Source organism: Fistularia commersonii, chromosome 23 (assembly GCF_037954325.1).
Source record: "Fistularia commersonii isolate RoL2024-O1a breed Wild chromosome 23, RoL_Fcom_v1.0, whole genome shotgun sequence".
Lineage (NCBI taxonomy): Eukaryota > Metazoa > Chordata > Actinopteri > Syngnathiformes > Fistulariidae > Fistularia > Fistularia commersonii.
Genome location: NC_141306.1, coordinates 12,717,015 through 12,743,125, shown reverse-complemented (window position 1 = coordinate 12,743,125; position 26,111 = coordinate 12,717,015). Strand labels below are relative to the sequence as shown.

Below are 26,111 nucleotides of genomic sequence, written 5' to 3'. Positions count from 1 at the left end.
ACCAATTTATTTTTGGAGATCAAGATTTACTCTGTACATAAAAAGTTTTTCTGAGCGCTCTCACAGCTGTAAAAAAAAAAAAAATCTTTTTTTTTTTTCTTTTCCTGGTGCAGGAATTTTTAACAGAAAAGCTAACCCTGAGACTGTGGTTGAAGTTTGGAGAGAGGTCCTTCCTCCTCCATGCAGCTGCAGAAGCACCACCAGACCCATCTGTTCTGGGATCAGTGAGACCAGCTCAGACTATTTAATCCTTTCCTGTTAGGACCCGCCCATTTCTCAAATGATTGACAGCAGGCCTATCCAATGAGGGGGCGGCCCAGCTGTCTGGCCTCCTCTGGCTCCTCCTCTTGCTCCGTGTCCGACTTTGTTGCTCCCTTGCCCCGCTAGCTCGCCTCCAGTTCCGCCGGGAAGCCGCCGAAGAACTCAACCGGGGCGGGAAAAAGAAGCCAAACATGGAAGGCGACAACATAATTATGCCATTTTGACCCGGACGCTCTCCAAGGTCGGTGTTTTTGGTGTGTTTTTTTTAAAACTGTCGGAGGGGAAAGGAGGGAATCAGCGGCTAGGAGGCTGCGCGCGCCCGCGGTGGGGGAGGGGAAGGGGGGTAAAAGTTTATCCTCGATGAGTTCAAGGGACGGCGGACGTTTGGCTTCTCTCCTGCTGCTCGCCGGTGAAGTAGCTCCGACTTGTAATACCGGTATAAATCCCGCTTTACTTTTGATCCCCGGCTGCTCATGCTGTGTCTGATAACGGGCTCCGCTCAACTCTTACCTCCGCGTTTGGGTAGACCCTACCTGAACCACCCCGGCAGACGCACACCGTGTTAGAAAGGTTAACAAACTTTTGCCTCTGGATGAGGCTGCAGCGCATCCTTCAGCGACGGGAAGCAGGACATCATTAGTCTGTTTACTACACGGCCAAGAAAGTCCTAAACACAAGGCGAGACACAATGAGATGCATGAGCAGTGAGTCATTCTTCTTAATGTAGTGGACATCCACAGATCTTTGAGTTCCACTATCAGTCTGCTGTTAGTGTCACTTCTCGAAGGGTGGGGGTTCCACTACAGATGTGCATTCCTTTAGCCAGCCGAGTGATGGAGCCTTTAAATAGAGCTTGGCAGGAATGCAAACAGAGAAGGGGTGCCTTGGGGGAGGAATGGTGGTGGAAGGGGACTGGCAGGGACGGCGAGGCTGCACACTATTTTGTTGAAAGTAAGCGCAAAACCTTTATTGTTGTATCACAGATCGCATGCATGGTGTTGACCTAAGCTTGGAGGGGAGACTCATCTGCTTTGTTTCTGGCAGCACTGAACCGATCCCCAGCCATTTGAAAAGTTATCTAAAGAAATCAATGTATGGATTGATTGTGGGGCTGCGATATTTCCAATATTTATTCATGCTGAATGTATTTAATATGTAATTTTCGGGAAAAATTATAGATGGTTGCTCCTTGTTGGGGCGGCATGGTGGTGAAATGGTTAGCACTTTGGCCTCACAGCACGAAGGACCCTGGTTCGATTGCAACAAGGTGCAATTTGTGTGGAGTTTGCATGTCTGCTTGGGTTTTCTCCAGGTCCTCAGGTTTCCTCCCTCAGACCAAAAACATAAGGCAGGTTAATTGGAAAAAATTTGGAAAATTGCCCCGAATGAGTGAATGTTGTCTGTCTTTGTATGTGGTTGACAGTTGACTGTCTGAAATGTGACTGTTTGGGTTTGTCATCCTCCACCCAATGTGGCCGGTCCTCCAGAAATCAACGTCGACTCAACATTCGGTTTCACTCTGACTTGAAGAATAACAGAACAACAACGAAAACACGCAGCTTTGGCTCAAATTGCTCAGGCTGTTTAATAAACTGACAAATGTTAGACCAGGGGTGTCAAACTCAAATACACAGTGGGTCAAAATTCAAAACTGGGACAAAGTCGCAGGCCAACATTGATATTTTATGAAAAAAATCTTCCTCCAGATATAACAATAAACCCAAACAAGTTTTGCTTAAAAACAAAATATGGAACAAGCATAGCTTAATACAATATATAACTTAATATTGCAGACATGCAAAATCCTGTTTTTTGCCTGAGTAACAGGGTGCCAATATTAGCATAAGGTCGCTACGACTACTGTCAAAAGAGGAGAAGGCTTTTATGGGTCCTGTTGTGATTGTCTTACCAAAATACCAACAGAAAATTCTGGGATTTGTAGAAACATGCACTGTAGACAATCCCGGTGGGCCAGCTTTTATAGTCATTTGGTATGACTTTCGTGCCAAATATAATTACAGTGCGGACCAAAGTTGGCCCGCGGGCCAGAGTTTGACACCTACGGGTTAGACGAGGGGTGTAAAACTCATTTCTCATCGCGGGCCTCAATGGCCTAGGAAGATGTCAAGTGGGCCGAACCATTAAAATGATAGCATACTCAGCAATAAATACTCAGCAATAAATAACCAAAATATAATGTCTTTCCTCTGTTTTGGTGTAAAGAAGTACAAGGACATGAGGAAAATCTTGGAATTTAATGAACAATCATTTTACAAAACATTTCATGAAGCACCTTATATTTCCTTAGACAAACGTGTAATTTACTTTTATCGTTCACATTTATGCATTGCAAGTGATCGCACAAAGGCATAAAACTTTAACAAGTAATTGGTATTTAGTCATGCACTTTAAGATTAAATGAGACTTATAAAGAAACAGACTTTTAAACCATTGCATACGAAATCTAAATTGAATCCCTGCCTACGCCTTACAAACAAAAGAGAGTGCTATTAAATGTGTAAGGAAGTAAGTATTCACCTGTCCTGTAAATGTGTAAACCTTATACATGAAACATGCATACACTAACAGTACATACTGAAAATGTATGGAGTTGCATGAACAGTTGAATTCCACCATACTTGTTTGTTGTGAAGCTGGTGACTAACATTAAATTGCGCATTTTCGCTAGCAATTAGGTAGCCGGCTTTTACCGCTGCTTCACTGATTTCTCGGCTATCGGTGAAAGTGGACTACTGTTTCCTCAGACCCGCCAGCGATTCGTTGATCTCATCTCTTCTCAGTTGTCCTTGCAAGCTGTCATATTTTCGCCGTGATGAGTCTCGTAGTGGCGCCGAATATTATATTCCTTAATTGCCGAAACTTGTTGCAAACACACCAAGCACAAAGGTTTCCTGTGTGTCTCCGTAAATAAATAGGACGTCGTCCATTTTTCTTTGAAAATTCTACACTCTTCATCTACTTTTCTCTGTTTTGATAACGACATTTCGGCTAATGAGGGAGTAGCGGGGAGGTAGAGAACAGGGTAGAAAAAACGCCGTAACAAGCAGCGGATGGCGCATTGATAACGTCTGCTGATTGGTCTGTCAGTGATGCGGCTTGTCTTCTACTCTGACCAAAATAGTGCGCCCCTGGCAGAAAATTCTTGAATTGCATTTAATTAGAAAATTAAATCCTTCTTTTATGCATTTTTTCACTTTGTGACACTAGTCAGGCTTCTCTTCTTTCAAAGTTCCCCTGTTGAATCAAGCAGCAACAAAAGTTGACATTTCCGATCTTGATATTGCCTATTCTGCAAACCTGTTGCATCGCTGATGCTAAGATGAGATATGTTGCCAGTTGAACAATAAAGTGTTGGCCATAACACACCAATGATAATAACCTTTGGCTCACCCTCTCTTCACCTTATTCTGCTTTTTGGAATTGTTCCACTTTCTACTTAATTACCAGTAACTCACCAGCTTAAAATGCAGGAGTCAGATCCCAGTATTGCAGGCGTCACAGAACTGGAGATCTGCAGTCTCGAGGTGTTCTGTTGGTCCTGATTTAATGACCAAACACCTGGCCACTCCCTGCAGTGTCTCTGCAGACTGGAGTCTGTATCACAGTCTACCTGGGTGGCCTGCTTTGGAAGATGTTTTTCCATTTTGATCTAAAGTTGTCAGAAACTGGGCTCTGAAACGCCTATTCTGCTCTCCTCACGTTTTTACCACCGTGAAACTGTATGTACACAACAGGGTAAACAAGAGCTCCCGTGATTGTTTACCTTGGGGTGTTTTTCTGCCCCTGGGTTCAAATCTGAAGTCTCTATGGAACGATTGTGTTTTTGCCTCATAAACACAGCCGCTGTGTTTCTCATGCTGCTGCCCAACAATGGCTTAATGAAGAAAAGTGCTCTCTGGTCTCAGGGACTGTGCAGACTTCCAAAAACCAGGACCATCAAGCTCCCATCTTATGGAGAACAGTGGAGCAGTGTTATTCAGGCATGACTGACATCTGCACACATTGGCAGAAGACTGCACAGGGAGGCTGTCGATGCAACTGCAGCCATTTAAATATTACATAAAATACATTTATTTCAGGTGTATGCATGGGACCATGAACAATGGAGTTTTGTGTGCTTAATGTTGGGAAACCTATTAAAGTTTTGCACTGCTTGTGGATTTTAGGAACCGTGGCACAGTCAGGGTCGAGGACGTTACTTATTCCTAGAATTTCATGTAAAAAGGGAGGTTTCAATGAGGCCGACGCTCCCTTGAACACATTTGTGGAGGGACTTGCTGCTGCCCAGATAGCTTTTTAGAAGTGACCATGTCTTTAAACACATGCACGTGCAGATCTAAATGACTGGTAGCCCAACATTCACCCGGTGGTTTGATAAATACAGGCCCCAAACAATCCATCTCGATCTGGTTCAGACTGTTTTCTAACAGCCCAGCTCAGTAAAACTCACTCAGCAGCTCCTCTCAGTTCCCGAAAGGTACTTGTATTTAGTTTGCCTTCAGCTTCGCCTGATACCCTGCAGACAGCTCTCGCTGGCAGCACCATCTCTCTTCTTGGCCTGGCCAAAAACCACACACACATACACAGACTGGCTCCAGAAGACCTTCACAGACTCATACTGTAAATGACGATACGCACACACACACACACACATGCACAAATGTAATGACATGCACACGGCGCTCAAGTCAGTCCAAGCCTTCATACTCTCTTCTCCACACTCATATTTCTCTGGTCGGTCACATACACATGTGGGCCCACGGCAATCAACTTTAAATTAGAGAGAAAGCTCCTCCAAGAACCCGAGCGCTGTTTGCCAGGTCTGAGGCCATACTTTTCTCGGCGTGTGTGCGTGTTTGTGTGTGTGAGACCAAAAAGAGCTAGTTTTTGATATTGAACCAACTCCGAGGGGCCTCCATCAGGGCATTTCTTCTCTGCTGCTGCTCATACAGTTTATCCACTCAGACCTAACCATGAGCAGATTTTTGTTGTTCAAGCCATAAGAGTTTTGAGTCATAAGGTCCCAAAACTGTCCTGTCCCTGTCTCCTCCCGCCCTGGTTTGTTTTTGGTGTTATCTTTCCCACAGCTTCAAGCCACAAGGTCAGGCCACTGAGGTGAAGCCTGACCTCGTGGCTGAAGGCTGCGGTTTCCTTTGGGGTCAGCTGACCAATAAGGCTAGTGATAGTGTTATGTTAGCAATAGAGGAAGTGTACTTGTTAACTGAAGGTTTTCTCTCCAGGAAAAGGCCGGCGTTTCCTCTGCTTCCTAAAAAATGTCATCTCGTACGATGGCGATTGAGTGGGTGCTCATGAAAACGTGTTCGATGTGTCTTCGAACACTTCTGAAACAGATGTGATATAAATCACACGGTGTGTGTGTAAGTCTGTTGCGTATGTGTCTAGTTAAGGACAGCATGCTGTGTTCGAATCGATGTCAGCACTTTCAACACTCCTAAAGGAACTCATGTGGGTCTCCTGAGGTGTTTTATTCAGTGTTTGAAAAATATTACATTTTCTTCTCTTAAATCCCTTTTTTTAACCCCATTTTACCATTTTCTGTATTTTCTTCGGAATTTCACTGCAATCTCTCCCCAGTCAGTGAAAAAATGGGCAATAGTTTGTCTGGAAACCACAAACAGCGCCCTCTGAAATCACCAAGAAGTATTTAGAGAGACATTGGCTGCAGTACAGGCATCATGAAATCACCCTGAATCCTCAGGACATTAAAGCAAACAAATACTCCTTCAAATTTGCTCGAAATTGCCGAAATGTTCGGTGTGAAAGTGAAAAAAAAACACACCAATGAAATGTGGAAAGAATTTAAAAAGAGGGAAATAAATCACTGCACTATTATCAGCATTCATGTGTATCTGATGTAAAGATGCAGCAGATACGCAAGTCATTACTATTAGTGCGCACACCATAATAGTCCAAGTGGCCATTTTCCCAAGAAACCTTCATCGCATTCTCTCGGACTGTTAGTCCAGGCCTAAGGAAGAAATCTGATCAATTACCAGGTGGAGATGTGAATGTCTTTCACATCATTTGAGCTGAGCGCGCAGCTTGCAGCTCTCCACGCTTGTGTAATGGTCTGGATGTGTTTCTAAGAGGGATGAGTTCATAGTTGTTGGTAGGTTGATAGTGGCTGCCAATAGCATTCCAATTGATCCACCTGCGTGCCTGTTTTAGCCGGATTACACATCTCCCAAAGCTGAAGGTGGTTTAATGTGGACTTTTTGATGATACTCCCCTTAGGGAGCTTTTGTTTGGCGCCTATTTCATAGAAACCCAGGAAAATCCATATGTGGACAAGAACAATTACGCGGCGGTAAACCGCATCATTTCTGTGTATGTAGGGCTAATGTCTCCGTCCAGTACTGAAGTGTCCTTGAGTAACATTGAGTTTCTGGTTAGTAGCAGGCCAGCAGCTGGTGTGGAGGTCTCTTTCAGTGGGAGAGAGTGAATGAGGGAATGTTGTAGAGAGGAGAGGTGTCGCCTAAATAGAACGCCTCATTATTCCTGCATGTTGAGTGTGAAGTGGCAGAGGCTGTCAGTAAACTCGGGTCACAAATAACACATTGGACACCTTTATTAAAACAAATCCGCTAATTGTTTAAGGACAATTAATGTTTCACAGTGTTAAGACTTCAGGATCTCAGGGGAGTTGTCCTAAAATTTCTTTGGAACCACTCAAAATCTGCTAAGTGTGTTCAACATGAAAATCAATAGTGGTTTTATTCCTGGGAAAGTAGCCTGGTGGCAGCAGCAGAAGTAACAGTGACAGTCATTGAGAAGCGCCATTGGCCCGCTGAAGGTAAATGGTTTACGCAGACAGTTTAACCATTTTCGTGTGAAGCACCGTTTGAGGGACATACGTTCGGGAACTTGGATTGCTTGTGCTGAAAATAGATGTTCAAAAAAACTTTCCAACACTGGATCTTGAACAGTGTGCTTCTTTCCTGTGTACGAATAGTCTGTTGGATTGGCCGTGTGACCATACAGACCGATAAACCGTTGCCCTTTTATTATGCATTTCGCATTTGCTTGTGCCTATGTTTGATTTTGACCGACCCGGCAACATCTCAGAAAGTAACAACCGGCCTCAAATGCAGCTCTGCTGCTTTGGCCGGGTGGTGAGAGATACTGGATCCTCTGTGCTCTGATATTACAGCTTTGCTTTTGGAACTCGCAACATATGCCATTGAACCTTTGCAGCGAAAATCATTTCCATGGGTTTGCACTCTTTCCAATCAGTATACAGACTGATGGGTTCTCTCCAGGCTCTCTGTCCCCCCCTTCACTTCCAAAACAGTTAGAAGGTCCATTGAGGACTTAAAATTATCTGTAGGTGTGAATGAGAGAGCGATTGCTGGGAGGTTTCTGTATGTGGCAGAGTGATTGACAACTTTAACCCTACTCCTCGGCCAATGCCACTGATCGGGCCGGCCCCCATCACCCAGGTGTGCAGAAAAAGTAAAGTCTTTCAGTTCTGAGGCTGTGAAGGGGATGAAGTGTCAGTCCGACCATCTGGCAAATTTAAAATCCACAGGCTGATCCCTGAAATTGTGATTTAACGAACGGAAGAATTCTTTTTCCACTTCTATTCCAATGAAGTAGAAAAACACTATTACTGTGTGGTTTTCATGGGGATCCTAACCAAAAAGTAAATGTCTTAAGTTTCTAGTTCATGGACACGAGTCAATTCTTTGCTAAGATGGTGTTTTGACACATTTCACCTTTAGTAACGATTTCACCATCCTTCTATTTGCTAATTTTAAGAGGCAAGATTGTAATCTTGATTGATTTCAATTAATTGCACAGATCTCTAAGATACAGATAAGAAGCTTGTAAATGTGGCTCTGTTTGATTTGCAGCTGCTGGGGTTGCAGAATGTGTGACAGAGTTGAGTATCTTAGCACACAAATGATCTTCACCAGCATGCAGAAAGAAGCTTCCAGAGAACTCAGGCTCGCCAACTACAAAGCCCTTTGAGATGTTTGTTTTAAGGTAATTTTTAACAGTGAAAGCAGAGAAGCTCTGCATCCCAGGCAGAACAAGCTGGACTAAACAAACACTGCGTTCAGTTGGCGTGTCTCAGTACATCTCAATGAGTAAAGAGAGATTTAAGGACGCTATATTTATGTCGATGAGTCATAGTTTGATGAAGCACTATCACGTTTGATTCTTCTCCAGGATTTTTGTATGTCCAAGTAAAACATGACTTTGTATTGCATCCCACAAATACCACTTGATGTTGCATTATTATAATCCACCCCTTTCAAGTTAATATCAGGACAAAGAAGTACTGCAAGGCCCTAATGAAGAACTGTTTTGGAAACAGAAACGTAAGCCAGTGCTTGAAGGTACCCCTGACCAGATTTAGATGAACTGGTTCACGGTCTCCTCGGATCAGAGAGCCCGGCTTAGAGCCTGAAAAACCGGGACATGATTATAACTTGAACACTGTGAGTATTTGTTAAAGAAACCGTACAATCTGACTGTTGTCCAGAAAGAGTGTTGTTGACTGCAAGATTTCCAAAGGAAGGATTAAGGCATCAAAACTCCCAAGAATTACCCAATAGGTTAAGAAGTACATTTTCTGCTGGTATTATTGTCACATGCATGTTGGAGGTAGGTCGAGGGGCAGACTTAAGCTCTGGTAGACTCTGCCCTCTCCATGCAGGAGAGAAGAATCTACTTTGAATATGGATGTCTGCAAACTTGATTTTTTTTTTTTTTCCTTTCAGCAGTTGAAAGCCGTAGCAAGGCTCATGCATCCTTTTGTCTGTCCAAAGCTTTTCCACGTTGAAATCCATGACCCCCATTAAAGAAGCTTGTGCTTTTCATGTCCGTGTCTTGTTTGTTTGTCTGCCTGTTATCAGGATTACACAGGATACATGGCGGAGGGGTGGATCATTGGGAGAGGAAGAGGCATTCATTATATGGCAGATTCAGATCATGGGAAGCAACATCGTTATTTTCATTGGGGCTATTTCCGTATTTTACTCATTTTTTACTCAAGATTGGGAGTTAAGGTGTCGGATGTGGCTGTTGGCCCCAATAAAGGCTTGTAAATAGAGTGCAGTCAGCTCTTGTTATGACGGTGTGGCATTCTTGTTGATAGGAAAAGCCACATTTTCTGGTTTCATATCTCGGAGCCTTTGGCCATTGCATGTTGTCAAAGCTTTCTATCCCTCTGCTAGCTTAGTGAGGTAATGGCCCATCGACAACACTCCGCTTCATCACTTCACCATAAGCCTATACAACAGGTGGCTTCAAATTGGATAAACATCTTAACAAGAGACACACCAACCTGGGGGGGGACTAACCAGCGACCAGCGGATTCTAATGAGCACATCAAATATATTTGTTTTGTCTCTTGGTTTGAAGAGGCAGTTAGGAGCAATAATAACAAGTTGAACCACATCTGCCAATGAAGCCTTCACAACAATGGACATTCTAATCTTGTATCCATACAGCAACCGTTGCAAATTACCAATTCAAAATCTATATTGTTCCCAGTAGAGGGCACACCCCTCCTGCAGTGGATTATTTTTTAATAAATGTAGTTTAAATAATTGATCCAGGAGATTTGCATTGTGCACAGTGGTTTTGCAAATATCCATCACAGTAAATGATTTGGTTTGTTTCACGTGTCTATATTAGCTTTGGTTATTTTAGTGCCTGTAGACTTTGACCTTACTTGCCATTGCGTAACATGTCCTCTTCAAAAGACAACAACAAATGTTGAGGGAAGAGGGAACTCAGATTGATGCCACAAAACCAGAAACACTTATCATGTATTATGTGGCGCCGGACAAAAGTTGCAGCAAAATGGCAAAAAAGTGGTTCTGATGTAGCAGCCTTGCCTCATCCCTTTGGGTAAAAAAAAAAAAAATCTCAATAATTAAGAAGACTCGTGTTCTTATGGCATCCTGGGTCTATTTTGGACTGGTCATTCATAATGGATACAGTTGTCTGTTTCACTTATGCAGCGTCGACTAGGGAAGCAGCAGCCTGTCTCTTGTGCAGAATGTGTGAGTGATGTTGCATGGCTCATCACAAGGGTAACTTTGCTTTTAAGGGAGGATAAAGGGATGTTATCGAGCATCAGGAACATATCTGATTTGGCAGGTGGGTGACAGGAGGCCTTGTCAGAGATAGTTGTTCAGTAGATATTGCCAGGGAACCAACTTCTGAATGTAGATAGTATATTGATGCTAGTTAGCAGGCTTTTCCATGCACCTGCCAAAAATTTGAAGTCCAAAGCTTTTAAATATGCTATAGCATATTTTACATTCAAGCTACGATTACTAGAATCTTCCATGATGTGAAAAAAAAAGTCCAAAATGTATGTCGGATATGTAAATGTGCCAAAACACAACCTTAGTAAGTACACTAGGCTGATTGTTTTTGGTTACAAGACATAAGTGAAGTAGTTTAGGCTGAGCAGAAGCTCTTGTGAGCAGCTCTCTGGATGTATATCAACGGCTGGTTCTGGTTTAAGGCCATACAACGGCTTTCAACTCCAATATCTCCTTCCCTTTGAGGCTGTTTTGATCCTAAACAGGCCTTTTAGCATTACTCCTTCATCTCAAGACATGTGCACAGACACACACACACACCTCTGAATCAACAAACTTGGAAAGCAAATGATGGTGGCGCTCTGTAAATCGGCCTTATATCTGGCCTGACGATCGCAGGCAAGCTGCTCGGCTGGCAGACTGTTAGTTGGCCGTGTTTGTGCCGCAGAGCCGAGCAGTCTGACCAGGACCGTCTTCTTTATTGTGAGTGAAAACTTTTATTTTGTCTTTTTTTTTGTGTGGTTTGTGTGAAAGCCTGCTTCCAATAAATATTTCAGACAATGAGAGCTTGGCAAGGCAGCAAGCATCCCCACCTCTGAACCACTGTGGTGAAGTACATATGCAAATGGTAAACATAGTGTTGCTTTCAGTTTTGATAGAATGCTAATATAAACACTTCTGAATTTACTTTGTGAGGGAGGCTGGTTCTCTTTGAACTAAGGTACTACGTATGCAAATTTTACAGTGTAAAACAGTGTTTAAGGGCATTCATTTTGCAAATCTGCAATAGAATCAAACCCCTACGTGTCATTTTGAGCATGTTCAATCCGACAAGAACCCTTTTAATCAGGTACATCCATCGTTTGCTCCACAACCCCAGGTCCAGGTGATCCAGCTTTGGTTGCATGTTGCGCAGCTGTGGTTCAGGTTGGTCCCGTAATTGACGGACTTCATTCTGTTAATATATTAACATCTGCAAAAATGCCCTTTTACTATTTCACTAGAAAAAATGCCTTGATGCATCACAATGATCATATCTGCCTTGCTCCGGTTTCTAGGTGGCCAGGTTTGGTCTGTGTTCATCATAATGGCTGCCATAGCTGCTGATCTGAAATTGAGTGGTTATCCACCAGTGTTGTGTAAGTTTTCACAAATAAACAACCCGGTGGTGGTGACGGGTGTCATCGTTTTGGCCCAGATGTAGAATCATGGGGGTTTTCCTCCTCTGGTTCACTGTGTTTTCCAGGGATCCGCACACCGTTCTGTTCACCAGTGCGAGGGCGTTGCACCCTCAGGCAGACCTTTGCTTCTTGTTGGCCCTCAACTAAAGCTGTCAGCAGCGTTTGGTTAGATCTTCTACTGTAGGCCTAATTACAAGGTAGCTTCCCTATCTTCTATAGCACCCACTCATACAGCCTGCATGATGAGTTTTTGTTCTTGCACTGTGAGCCCTGTTGAGCGTACCCGTCTGGGCTGCTGTGTGAGCTCACATGGAATTTGCTGGAGCGTCTGCCTTCCTCTGAATAGTCACACTGTGCTGTGAACAGAGGTGATGAGCTTTTAGAATATTCACCGCACTCTGACATGTAGGGGGGGGGGGGGGTGTGTGCCTCCGCTCAATAGGTCCACTGTAGGTCCTACAGGTTACACACAGCTACTCTACTGCACCGTATGTGTGCCAGTGTGTGTTTTGCTTCAGACTCACACACATACGCACAGGGGCCGTTTGGTTTATTGAGCAATTTTGTTGCCTAAACCAGTCGAGAGGGAATTTGATTCAGGCCCATATAAATGCTAAGCTGTTTTTTAGCATTTGTTGTGTGTGTGTAATTGTGTGTGTGTGTTTGGAGTTGATTTTTGAAATGAAATGCGGTGGCCCACCAGGGCTAGCCTGCTTCACACTCACTTTCATTCCTTTTCAAGTGCAACGAACTGCATTTAATTGGTTTTGTCATATTTGTGCCACAGAAGTCCCGGAAGAGGAAGAATAATGATGTGCAGGCATAACACAATTAAAAATAATGTGATACTGGCGTTGATTAACTCAGTGGCCAGTCTGTTTATTGGATACCAGGTCAAATGTTTCCCAAAGTAGACTCAAATTATTTTATTTCATTTTGTTCATAACACAGGTCTGCCACAAATGTTATTTAAGGCGTCCAGTTGAACTTTTTCAGCTCCACTCTCCCACTTAAGTCCACTTCCTCCTCCTCCCTTTACTTGCTCCTTATCTGGATCCAAATCATTCCACCTTCTTTCCCTGTTTTCTCCTCTCCACTGGCCACTCCATGAGGTTTGAAGATGGATCTCCTCTGATACGATTTCATGCGACCTGCCGGTTCTACTTTTCTTCTTAGTCACTTCTCATCAGCATGGCAAACAGATGGGTATTTGTAGTCTCTTCAGGTACGCCAATTTTTTTCATCAGTCTTCATCAGTCACGTTTGTAATATACTCTTCTTGTGTCTGTGCCTTCAGCGACCCCTGTCCTCTGCTGCAGTCTGACTGGCAGGCAAGCATAGTAATGGGGAAAGCATGGAGTTCCCAGCAGAGTGACTCATTGCTCCAGGGAACAGGGGTCGGTTCGGTTGTGTGTGTGGGTGATGGTCTGTGAGTGTGTGTGGGTGGGATAGGGTGCTCGGGGGCAGTTTTAATGTGTGTGTGTGTGTGTGTCTGTCTGTCTGTGTGCACACGTTTGTGTAACTTGGACCTATGTGTTTCCCCGTATTTCCTTCGTCCCGAACACATGGCAGAAGCTGTTTGCAGGTCATCTGTGGGTGAATGGCAGAAGCGCACATAAAGCTCAAGTGCATAAACAATCTCTCTTGCCCCCCCACCCACACTCACACACACAAACACACACACAAACACACAAACACACAGACATCCCACCTCTGTTACTTTTTTGCATTTTTAACTAGTCCTTAAATGTAGACACCTTTTTCTGTCTGAAACCATTGGACTGTGTTAGATCTTCATTGATAGGCTTTGCTTTGTTCAGTATCCTGACATGGACTCCAGTTTATCCTCCTGAAGCTGCCTCGGGTCCTTGGGTAGTACAATTTCAGGAGGCTTTGATTTAATATGCAGATGAGATGACTCTGAGGTGACCCGTCAGTTTGGGGAACCACAAATTGTGATGGGATGAATATAACCATTATATGTCCAACATGGGGAAGAAGGTCAATGTAGATTGTAAGATGTTTTGGACTCTCTTCCTGTATTCTCCTGTGTTTCTCATTTTATAAACACTCATTTCAACTTTCCAAGGAGCTGAGGTACTCAGTGATAACATCTGCTCTCAAACTCTGCACATTTTCACCTGAAGGTCTGCATTGTTATTATTATCTTTTAATTGGACTGTATTTGTTGTCAAATGGCATTAAGTGTGTTTTTTGTTGTGATCTGTTTTACATCTTTCCCTTTGAGAAGCGAAAGGTTGGCCAAGTAACTGGGAGCAATTCGTTGTGAAAGTTATTTTCCCTGAGATTCTGTCTCACTGTCTCTCGATCAGTCGGCCCTGGAATGAGGTGTGGAATTCCTATTTCAGGCGCTCATTGTATTTGATTGTTGGGATAACAGTATTTCGTTTTGTGCAAATGACACCAAGACTTCATCTCCTATCACGGCAGCTGGTCCAGCCCAGGTTTCATAATTTCCCCAGTTTTTTTTTTTTAAAAGAAAAACAACATATGGCATGGGATCTCACTTTTGTCTTTTCAGTGTTGGTAATTTAATTGGTTAGTAAGGCAGCTAGGGTAGCTGGACTTCATCGGCTAAGCAGCTGGCTTAGTCCGAAACACCTCTAATTCCCCCAACTGTTCTGTTTCCACAAGGTTTTTGTAATATCGCAACTCCAGGTTGGAGGCTTCAGAGTCGTCATGGCTTCAGAGTTAAACCTCTGTGGTGGCGTCATAAAATGTTCAACCAGTACCAATGATTTGCCCTCTAAGCACTGAACAACCTCCAAATTGTGTTTACATGTTAGCTGTAGTTTGCACATTTAGCCTGATCAGCTCCACTTAACACTCAGCAAAGGTAAAAACTGTCTCTTTTGACAATTGTGATTATGTCTTGGAAAAAAGAAAAAAAAAAAACTGGCCAAAAACCTCAATCAGTAGGTTGGACTTTTGGAATCGCCGAACAAAATAGCTGAATGTGCATTGCTGAATGTTTAAGTGCATCAATGTTTGAACATCCTGCACTCTAAAAGCAGGGCGGAAGTTTCTCCTGGAATAGCGTTTTCTTTTAAGCAGGACAACATGAAAAGCAGTATCAAAAATTCTAGTGACCTCGCCCTCGTGGTTTTTTGACATTCTGAGTTCTTAACAGATCAATACACATATCTAATGAATTTGTCAATCAAATGGAAATAGCTGATCATGATTGTCCTTATGCTTATTTGCTAACATTAGACACGCAACCTTCCAAATGAGTTTTTCAATGACCAATTCAATTTTTAGAATGCATTTACCTTAAAATAGAATATTTCTTTAATCAACCCTACAGTGGGGAAATTTCAATTTCACCCACAGCAGAACGTGTATAGTGCAATAGAGATAGTTAAAAATAGTGCGCAACAGTAAGATATTTCGTATCAGAAAAAATACAAAAATCTATACAATAAAACCAAAAAAATCTAAAGTTTAAATATATTAAATATAAAATACAGTAACATTCCTGGAGGCCGCAGCGCAGGCTAGCAGTATATTGTGAGGGATATTTGTGTACGTTGAAGCATTGGTGTTTACACAAAACAGCAATCTTCAGCTTTCTGCTTCATGTCTTTATAATTGATCCCAGCAGTGGTGAGGCGCCAGTCAAATGCACATGAACATGCATTTATATAAACACACACACACACACACACATGCACACACACACGCACTAGAGACACTCATATACACATACGCACAAACAGGGTCTCACAAACCAGATCATCTATGTGGAGTGTGGCAAAGCAGAACTGGGCCGAGTTTTTTTGGCTTGTCAGGCTGTTGGCTTATTGACTTGGATGGAGCTCGGTACAGCCGTCGGCGTTTTTTTATTCATGATAAAATACTGTGTTTCATATGTTTGATATTCTTTTCCAGGCTTTGACAACAGGCCATGATGAGACACATGATGATCTATGGTGGTTAGAATGGACCTATTTGTTTGGTTTGCACAGAAAGCAAATTCCGAGTTGGAAGGCATCAGAGCACTAATATTTTAACCCCCAGATATCACTAGTGTAATCCTAGTATTTCTTTTTATATTCTCCATGTGTTTCCCCTTCATCTTTTGTCTCTGTGGCGTGTGTGTTCTTTCTGTTTGTTTCTGTTTCTGATGATGGGTTGGCTGTGTTGGGCTTCTAATTGATCACATAGGATGGATTTGTGTATGCATCTCGCTCTATGTGCCTGTGGCTTTGTTTGTCAGTGTGTAAGTCCTTGTTGGATAACTGAGAGCAGATGTGGGTGGGTAGGTGGGTGTATGTTTGAAGAGCCTGTCATTGGCTCATACAGACCAGATGTTTGTCGGGTCATCGTCTTCCTCCTCGCGCTACTAGCAGTACTGACTGTTCCGCTAAATTGTAGGCACTGAAGCAAATGGAATTTATCTGGTCCATAGGGCAATTAATTTGAAGAGTATGTACCTGACTCACACTCTCTGTGTTAAAACCCATATATTGACCATATATTGACAGATGTTTAGGTCTGTATACAGATGGCTGGGCGTCTAAAATAGGGCACTGTTGGGTATGGAATTTTCCAAGCAAAGGATACAATGTGCTGCGGTCTACAGTAATATTCTGGTACTGCCAGCTGACTCCAGTCCAAACAGTTAAGCATTGTTAAACATACTTCAGCACAGCCACGCATGTTCAGAGGTGAGATCACATCTATGCTAGATTTTTCTTCATGGAAAAGTTTCCTTCATCACCTTTTTTCAGTTCATTTACCGCTGTCCATTTAAACGAAAACTGGACCAGAAATATTGCCAAAACAGTTTTAACACTGTTTCTGATTAAGTGTTCCTCGGTCTTTCTTGACAGGGCACAAGGTGCACTTCTCTGTTACCAACCAAACATTTCCAGTAAGAATGGCTCAGCTAATTTAGCTAGCATTAAGTAAATTTTAGGGGTTGATGAAAAACTTGAAGCTAGGCAGTCATACAAATCATTAACAGTACATCTACTGTTTGTGTGTGAGCATACGTTCTTTTTTGACTCCACTTCGTGCTTGTGCAACATCACCATTAAGAGACCGCTGACAACCCTTTTGGGACTTTCCACACGGATAATAAATATTACTTATGTGGTGCAAATGGAATTGTCCTTGTGCTACTCAACTGGGCGATGTGCTACAGATTGCCTATCACAGATTATCTATAGTATACTGAATAGTATAGTATAGTATAGAGTAATCATATGACTATATTGGTCGATTCTTGGATGGGAAATGACCCGCCAGGACACTTCAGTGGCAGATCTGTATTAACCCTAACATGACCATGCTAGTATATATTTCTCATGATAGATCAGGTTGAAGAAACATGGCTAATTGGTTAGCGTTAGGAGGCAAAACTCATTGGCTTTTGGTCTATGTATCTGTCTCTGTAAGTGGCATTCATGACACGTTCTTTGACAGAATGTTGGACCTGGCTGCTGTAAAATCCCTGAGTCTGGAATTCAGAGTCTGACTTCTGAGTCTGAGTCTGGAACTCTTGAACTGTTACATCGAGCCTGCAGTAGAGGGGAAGCGATCTGTGAGACTTCCTGATGACTAATGTGTTTTTAATACTTGCAGCTTCACTAGAAATGGAACATCCTTAGAGAAATTACATTTTATTGGAGTAGTATGGATGAGGAGCTAATCAGTGATGCTTTGAGAGTGTCATGTTAGTAGTATCTTTTAAAAGCCAGTGTTTTAGCCTCTGCCAAGCAAAGTTTGACTAAAACAAGTTCAGCTAGCATAAAGTATGAATTGCAGAATTTTACAGTATAGATTGCCATCTGGGTTAGGTATAGGTGTACGTGACGTATTTTCTCCCGTGCAGTTTTGAGACGTGCATTTTGTCCAAACCAACTCGGAATTCTTTTGTAGTGTACTTCGACCAACAAACATCTAGCTATTTGCTCAGAAGATTTAGCGACAAACCCTTTGTGGTTAGTGGTGTGACTTTACTGGTCTTTTTGATCTTCCAGGGATTCTTCCAGATCTGCCCTTTCATTACCGCTCAGGCTCTGGTAACAGAACCCTGAAGGTTCAGATTGTGGCCGTGGTTAGCATTAGCACACGGTGGTGTTTACTATGGCACTGTCTGCCAGCAAACAGTCAGTGCAATGTAAACACCTGACACCTTGCTGCTTTCAGAAGTGGGTGCTGTTTATCTATGGGTGTGGTTAAATGGCTGTCAATGCTTTCCTTTCCAACATCACAAATACTGCAGGCCTGCAGTACTCGCTAACTCAACTATCCTTTAAGATTTCACTAAATCTTAGTAATTTTCCAACAAAATGAAAGAGGATTGAGAAGACGAAGCAAAGGCTGGCTTCAAAACACAGATATTAGCCAAACCTTTGGCGCTCTCGGTTGGCATACTTTTTTTTTCCCCATCCCAAAATAGTGACCCTGTATTCCATGTGCCAAATGTATTTCTGTATGAACATGATTATCTGTAACTCAAGCTTTCCTGAAGGAGCTGCATTTAGTGTTTGGTACCTCTCAGGACTGCAAAAAGTTTTTTTTTTGCCATGTGTTCAAAATGTCAGAACATAGGGAAACACACAGACACCAAGCAGCAGTTCTTTTTTATTTTAGAAGCCAGCTCTTTTGGTTTTCTCTTCAAATTTACCACAACCTTTAGTCCTTTTTAGATATCAATTTATCAAATAGTTGATTCATTTTTCCAGCTTTGGTTCCTCGTTCCAGTAGTAATTTGAAATAAGAAGTATGTCACTGGATTATACTATGGTACCTATTTATTTGGTTGGGACAAACAGACAAGAGAAGAACCAACCGATCAATCCAAATCAGTGTATTGTATTTTTGCGTAGGACTGAGTACTGACTTCTGTCATGCGGTTGCACATTCCTCTATGATGATCCAAGTCCCTCTCACTTTTCAGGTATGCATGAGTCTTCACCCCTGCGTTCACATTTTCAGCTTCAGTTGAGGCTCTCTTCTCTGTCACAGACTTGTTTGCTACCATAATAATGATAAACATTTAAGTGAGTGAGTGAGTGAGTGAGTGAGTGAGTGAGTGAGTGAGTGAGTGAGTGAGTGAGTGAGTGAGTGAGTGAGTGAGTGAGAGTGTGTGTGTGTGTGTGTGTGTGTGTGAGAGTGTGTGTGTGAGTGAGTGAAAAGCTGGCATATGGTAGCTATCTTGCCCTGGCGGCTAAACTGAAGGAAATTCCAGCGTTGTCAAGCTCAAGCCAAGATACTGCCGCAACTAACAGAGACAGACACACAGATACACGCACACGCACACGCACACGTACACACACACACACACACACACACACACAGCACTGCACAGTACAGGTTTGCAGTACTTATGCCAAGCACTTTTACGTTTGATCGCAGTAATGCGTTGATGGAAACTTCTGCTTTCAATAACAAGCCCAAAAGTGTTTAGTATTCTTTGATTGCTTAATGTAATTACTTAAATGATGTTCTCTCCCTCTCACACACTTGAAGACCTTGGTCTGCGGATTGGCTGGATATCTTATATCTTGGTACACACATGGCAGCCATTATTTCTTGTGTTTTGAAGTTTTGCCATGTTTCATGTTGTATATGGTAGGTTGGAGGAGTGTCAAGGTCTAATAACAGATTTTGAGAGTGTTTTGCAGCTCTTGAAAGTGCGGTTCATCGGGTCAAATGAGCATAACAGTCCTGATTTAACCAAATCACCAAGAAGAAGGTGAAGATGAAGAAGGCTCGACTTCAAACTAATCCTAAGCGGTTCAACCGCTGCATGAAGTCAACTAATAATCCAACAAGGCGTCCAACAGGAAAAATGCTATAACTATAGATGGAACTAATTGATGCTAAGTTTACCTGATGCAACTGTCTGGAAACTTTAACGGTGTGATGTAATCCATCCCCCTTCTGTTGTTAATCTGCAATTGCTCTTGATACTTTTCCCTGTTAGCCTACAGGACTTTGTCTGTAGTTTTAGATTCTAGCTGGAACTGGATAGAAAGGCTGTTGGATTGCATTGGTTTGTTGACTACGTTAGCCGTACGCCACCGATCCTCAAGGCTTTTTGTTTGATGTGATGGGATGGGCAAGTGGATACCGTTAGCCCATGAGGTATCAGGTCAAAAATGCAGAGGCAGAGGAATAATTCCTGTAAAATGTTTTATTACCAGAAAACCCAGGTCAAACTGTCACCATATCCGTGAACAAAACTTGCTAAGTCTCTGATATAAACTGAGAACAACTATATAGCAAGGGTAAACACATCAGACAAAATCAAATACTGGCTCAAAAATAACTTGCTCAGTCTGTAATAAAGGCAGCGAACAAATGGTAGCGAGGACAAACGTACTAGGCAAAATCAAAAACCTGACTCCAAAAGGGCCTCGCTAAGTCTATAATGAAAGCATAGAAAAAATAGCAGCAAGCACAAACGCACAAGGAAAAAGCAGAATCTTTCTTCCTCGACATGGAACAAGACTGTCAGGCATATAGGAGGCGACCAGCACCATTATCACATGAAAGGGGCAACCCATAATCAACAGAACACAAACAGCGACTTAAATGACAGTGGTGTGTCATAATGGCATTTCATCACGTTTAACAGATTGATCAAGGATATTAAAATTTAACAATACAATAGTGCAATCTGATATAGGAACAGCGGCGGCTTGATCAGGGCCGTCTCAGTCATCCCCGTGACGCTGCCAAGTTACACCGGACCAATTGTGGCGGGAACACAATAAATGTTCCCTTGTTTCCCGATGGCACCCTTTTGCCACCAAGTGATTACTTAAAACACAATAAAGAAGCTAAGCCTTTTCATATTGTCTGTCCAGCGTGCTCATTTCACTTTCTTGACCGTAGCGGTCACAAGTAATACCCAAGTGGCAAAGTTTGTTGGCAGCGCCCCGCTCTACAGTCTTGCACGTGAAACCGATTGCCCATATTGGCGTGCGCTTGTGAGTATGCAGGTATCCGTTTCCGTGAGTGCGCTTGAACAAAGCCTTGCGGGCATCAAGGCAGGGACATGTGCGGTCTGCCCGTGGCTGTCACATTTGGGGATCAACCAAGAAAAGAGCACCCCTGAGTCCGACCAATGGTGCAGTAGCTTTTTTTTTAATCTCCGAAGGCCATTAGTGGAAAAACAGCATCACTTTGGTAAAGTGAAAAGGATCTTATTGGAGCATGAAGTATCTGTAGGTGTATGTTTGACAAACCATAATCTATCCTGCTGCTAGGACTAAATACCTCCAAGGGGCAGAGATCAGTTAGAAATAACCTGGTTCTTTTGGCAGGTCATTACTAACTGATGTTTGTGATTTGATATGCAGATGTTTTCTATACATACAATATTTCTATCATTTAGTTTTCTTCCAGTGTCCCACCCACCCAACGTTATACTTTGCCTTCCTCATCAGTAATTTCTCCTGGTTATCGTCTTCTCCTATCTCCCGTGAAAAACACAAGCTTTCATTTGTTACTTCAGGTCCCTTCTTCATTTGATGTAATCAGGAAAATAGGTTTTCCAAAACATGGGGGTGAAAACAAGTCAAATTATAGCAGTCACCACGAGATGAAGACGCGCAGATTTAAACAGGAAAGAAGAGAAGTCACTTAAAGTTCTCTCCACATTGGTGAACATAGGAGTCGAAGACCAGTGACAAAAAAGGATCATTGCTCAACTCACTTGTGGGTTGTGGGAATTTTCTGAAGTTTCATATTAGAATTTCAGGTAGTTTGAAAGAACCACAATAAATTTCTTGACTGTTTCTAAAGCCCTGAAGGAGCAGCAACCAGCTCTGACAAAGTGTAGACCTTCTCAGAGAATTGTAATAATTTTACGTTGTCAGTGTTCAGACCAGTTTGCAGCTTTTGTGGGCCGAAGATGTGCTAATTGGTATTATAACTTGAATCACTGAATTCTCCACCAGAAAAAGCTTTATTTCCTTTCAAGAATTGGATGGTTCTTCCATGTGGGTCATTTTTAATGTCTACAAAAATCGACTATCAAAACTCATCCAAACTGCAGGTGAATGCAAAAGCTGTTAATCCATTTTTCTTATTTGGCGTGGACCAAACACACACACACACACACACACACACACACACACACACACACACACGCACATACACACAATAACACAACACCTTTTAAAGAGTAGTTTATCTGACATACACTGACATACAGGTGCAGTGAGACTCTGAAAAACAAACACGGATGTGTAACACACACACACACACACACACAAACACACACACACGTACTGTCAGTCAGCAGTTTGGTTATCTTGTGGAAAGGTCAGACAGACAGGCTGTGCAGAGGTTGCCGTAGCAACCAGGATAAACACGGGAGCCATTGTAGTCTGCGCCGTTAGCATGGCACACATCTTGGGCTGACCTTCTGATCTTGTTGGCTTAGTGCGTCTGCTCTTTCACACACACACACGCACGCAGGCACACACGCACGCACGTACACACACACACACACACACAAGAACACTGTGTTCTCTTAGTTTTTTATACACATAAAACACACGCACACTCTCTCTCCTTCTCTGATCCCATCCTGTCACCATTTCCTGAGTCTTGAGCACAGGTTTCCACAATGTCACACACAAGTACACACATTTACACACTAATGGGCAAATTGTGCAGGCAGAGGGCTAAATTAAACTAAATTAAACATAAGTCATTGTTAATTTTTAATTTATGACATAACCACAAATGACCTGTACTCATAAGCAGGATATCCTGCAATAATGTGTGCATGGGTGTGCAGGAAACTTTTCATGGAGACAATTTTACAAAGAGACTTGACTTCAACTTTAATTACCAATTAATGCTTCGCTTTTTAACACTTGACGGCTCCATTGCTCCATCGAAAATCCCTGTTTTCCACTCCTCTCACTCGTCCCTGTCTGTCTTTCTCGCCTCCTGGCTCTTGAACCTGACTGAATGTGCAGCAGCATGCATGAGTGGCAGTGACTCACCACGTGAGATTGTGCTGCTCTAGGAGGCCCGGCTAGAAGACTCACCAGAGTGTGCACGGCCCGGCATACTTTTTTCTTTTTATCCTGGTATGGTTTTGATCCTGAGGAAGAAATTGTCCTGCTGTACCACAGCAGCTGCCATGACTCCCCCTTCCCATCAATTGTTGCAGGAATACCTTGACTTTTCACCTTTTACTGTAGTATCAGCACTGGCTGGGAAGGAATGTTCCTCACCAGGGACCTTGAGCACACTCTGTATTTCTAATTATTTTCAATGGCTCTGGCTGTGGTTTTAGCTTTTGCTCCAACTATGAAAAATAAACAGACCTGATTTTTTATGGAAGTGCCTGGTCCTGTTTTGTATGTGCACATGGGTATGCTTGCTTTAAAAGTGCAAGCCAGTGACAAATTCGTGGATGCGGTATGTTGTTATGTTTTGCTTTGCAAGACTTATAGCTACAAGGTGACTGTGGGAGGAACAGCATAGGCTCTGGATCACACTGCTATATGAAAAGGAAGCACGTGGAAGTTTGAGACATCTCATGTGGACGCTGACATTCTGCTCTTCACAGATAAACAGAGAAACCCTAAGGTGGACAGATGGCTATGCACAGTGTGATAGTAAATCGTGGAGCACATGTAAATGAAGGACTGCAGGTTGTAATTTCACACATTGAAACTTAAAAAAAGCCAGGAAGTGTCCAAAAATCGGCGCTTATTATTTGAGAGCAAGAGATTGAACAATATCATGTGTCAATCAGCTTAGAAAAAGGCCCGAAGCCTTGATCAACTTTGAACTGTGTCAAGCAACCAAGGCTTTTCAGTCCCTGAGTCGAGCAAAGGTTTAAAATGCGCTCGAGACACGTAAGATAGACATGTTCTATTTTTAACATGTCAATAGAACTGTCGTTATGAGTGGGGGTGGTGGTGGTGGTGGGGGGTGACAACTGCTAGCATCCACATCCACAATCTATACAGTGTTATGTTAGCCGTGTAATAAAAGGGCCAAATATACTGCTATAAATTAATGAAAAATAAAATTCTTGCAATTAAAGATCATTAATAGGTGGTTGTCACTCCTCAAACATGACCAGGACTCCAATTCTTGTGTCGCAGTGCAAGTGCTACCATATGATTGTCATAATTTATGAAGAAATAGTGTTTACTGTAGCTTAAGAATCTTGTCGGATTATCTGAATCGGGAAGTGTCTTGAAAAGAAAAAACAAATGGACCAAGGAGCTGTTCACACATCACCCACCAAACCTGCTCCATGTCGTGGACTGCCGTCGGTCCATGCATTTGTGGCCATAATGCACCACGAGATGTCAGTACCATCATTGTGGAAGATCCTGCTTTGATATGTTAATGCTATCTCAGGCTCTGGTCAAATACTGCATTTGTATGCTCCCATTCTGCAGAGGGAATGCCAAGAGCCTGCTGGGGTTCAGCTTCATAGAACATGGTATGTTTAGTTGTTGGAAGCCATGATGAAGCTCAATCTGAAACCCCAGACGCTCTCTTGGTTTCATAAATTCAGTTCATTATCAGGAACTTGGCCGTTGTTTGGCGTGAACGTCTGCCAGGGTCAAGGTCATCGGAGAGCCGACCCCTTTCTGCTGCTTAGAGAATTGACAATATCAGATAATTGAGTATCATCTGGGGAAAATAAGGAGCCACGCAGCATCTGTGAGGAGAGGGTTCTGTTTATTAATCTTCATTTTCCCTCCTTTCAGACATTTATTTTTACTGGACTCCTTAAGTCTTCTACAGAACTCCTCGACAAATTGTCTTTCTTGGATAATGGAGAAAACGTACACACTAGGGATTTTCTCTTTTTTTGTCTCCAGTAAAACATTAGACTTGTGTGTTTTGAATCTGAATACACACCACGAGTGCCATTTCTTCTCCAAACACCAGATTCCAAACACAAACCCACATTGAAGACTATAACATTTCAATAACACATTTTATATTAGTGAATTGTGAGCCAGTAAAGACCACCGTGCTATGAACACACACACACACACACACACACGCGCGCACACACACACAGGGCTGATACCTCCATACAGGTGCAGCTGTGCAGGGCCACCACTCTCAGATGAAGAACATTTTTTGGGGACAGAGTACAGACTAAGTCTCTTCTCCCCGGGAGGGAGGACCAGTTAGAAGCCTCTTGAGTAATCTGAGACTGGACATTGATTTGAGGTTAGGAAACCTTGTGGAGATTAAAAAAAGGTAATTGAAAAGATAAATATTTTTGGAGGCTGGACCTGGTGCGGGATTACAGGAAGGCTCTGGTTGGTCAGCAGTAGAGCAGCAGAGGGGAGGAGGGCGAGCCCTTATAAACTATGACACTAATATGTTTACTAAACCTTGGATGTTCTGGCTGGGGGCCGGAGAGGGCTGCCAAGGACTGACTGCAGAGCGCAGCGAGTGCAGGGAAAGGTCTGAATAAGTCAATGACACTGATTGAAAGTGGTGGCCGCTGAGAGAAGCGTCTAGTGTCCCGCACAAACATGTCTGGGTCCATAGTTCTGAAAAACTCGCCACAGTTTATACAGCTGTCCAGGTGAATTTCCGCTGGATGGCCCTACATCTCGTTCGTGGCAAATGTTTTTAATGACCTGTATCGAAAAGATGGAGCCACCTCAGGTGGCTGTTGTGTTTGGTTTCTAAAGGAATGCTAGTTCTGAATCCACAGGTGTTTTTTCCGGGCTGAGCTGTGTGAAGTTGCAGTGCCGTGGTGGTAAATGTCACACTGCCATGCTACGTGGCACAGCAGCAGCACACCAAACACACTCCATGCTCCCCTATAGAACATGGAGAACATCGGACAACTTGCCCGACAACTCGAAGGCTCTTACTGTCTTTGTTACATCATGTCATGGGTCTGGAAGGAGAGCAAGGTTTGGAGTAGGGGATGTTCAAGCCCACGACCGACCTGCTGAATCTTGTTGTTATACTTTGTGAGGTGAAGAGAATTCCTTCCAGTGATTTTGGAGTGATGTTTTTTTCTGAATATATGTTCTATAATATTATATATAATATATGGATGCAACTCCCGTTTTATATTTGGATACTGCAAAGATGATGCCAATGCATATGAAATTTTGTTTTGTGAATACTTGCTACGTACAGAATGAAAATAAAGTCCGTCTAAGTTTAACGGCAGATGAAAAAGATATTCACTATTGACGCCTGTGCTACAGTCACAGACTTCAAGTAAATATCTGTCATTAATCACAATTTAATAGGTGTCAGACTGAACTTAAAGGCCATTGGTTTGAAATCATTAAACATTAGAGCAGATACATTCATCTTTTCACCTCTGTAAAATGTA

At 42.7% G+C, this 26,111-nt stretch overlaps 1 protein-coding gene across 2 annotated transcripts in view; it reads left to right on the top strand.

Annotated features, from left to right (window-relative positions):
- Positions 1 to 358: 358 nt before the first annotated feature.
- il11ra (interleukin 11 receptor subunit alpha) overlaps positions 359 to 26,111 on the top strand; it is a 47,584-nt gene continuing 21,831 nt past the window's right edge. Inside the window, exon 1 of one of the 2 annotated variants that reach the window (XM_086170626.1) lies at positions 359 to 502. The gene's annotated coding sequence lies outside the window, so the exon portion shown is untranslated. The remainder of the gene's footprint in view (positions 503 to 26,111) is intronic. The other variant, XM_086170625.1, reaches the window with a different exon arrangement.